Genomic DNA, 958 nt, shown 5'->3' with positions numbered 1-958 from the left:
TCTATGTACGGTAAAATTTCTTTTCTTAGATTATATTTGGCTCCTGATATTTGGTCACTTGCCTTTTTCTTTCGATCTCATGCCACGTTTGAAACGTTGAAAAACCTGCTCGCCCATGGGACCCGCATGTCATCCTCTATGTACAATAAAACTTTCTTTTCTTCGATTTTTTTTGGCACCTCATATTTGGTCACTTGCCTTTTTCTTTCGATCCCCTGCCGCCTCTCAAACGGTGATACCGCTGCTGCTAACTCGGGACCCGCATGTCATCCTCTATGCACTATAAAACTTTCTTTTCTTGAATTATTTTTGGCACCTCATATTTGGTCACTTGCCTTTTTCTTTCGATCCCCTGCCGCCTCTCAAACGGTGATACCGCTGCTTCTAAATGGGACCCGCATGTCATCCTCTATGCACTATAAAACTTTCTTTTCTTGAATTATTTTTGGCACCTCATATTTGGTCACTTGCCTTTTTCTTTCGATCCCCTGCCGCCTCTCAAACGGTGATACCGCTGTCTGCTAATCGGGACCCGCATGTCATCCTCTATGCACTATAAAACTTTCTTTTCTTGAATTATTTTTGGCACCTCATATTTGGTCACTTGCCTTTTTCTTTCGATCCCCTGCCGCCTCTCAAACGGTGATACCGCTGCTGCTAACTCGGGACCCGCATGTCATCCTCTATGCACTATAAAACTTTCTTTTCTTGAATTATTTTTGGCACCTCATATTTGGTCACTTGCCTTTTTCTTTTGATCCCCTGCCGCCTCTCAAACGGTGATACCGCTGCTGCTAAATGGGACCCGCATGTCATCCTCTATGCACTATAAAACTTTCTTTTCTTGAATTATTTTTGGCTCCTCATATTTGGTCACTTGCCTTTTTCTTTCGATCTCATGCCACGTTTGAAACGTTGAGGAACCTGCTAGCTCATGGGACCCGCATGTCATCCTCTA

Source organism: Lolium rigidum, chromosome 6 (assembly GCF_022539505.1).
Source record: "Lolium rigidum isolate FL_2022 chromosome 6, APGP_CSIRO_Lrig_0.1, whole genome shotgun sequence".
Classification (NCBI taxonomy): Eukaryota; Viridiplantae; Streptophyta; class Magnoliopsida; order Poales; family Poaceae; genus Lolium; species Lolium rigidum.
The sequence above is the reverse complement of the archived record's forward strand: the minus strand, read 5'-3'. Positions refer to the sequence as shown.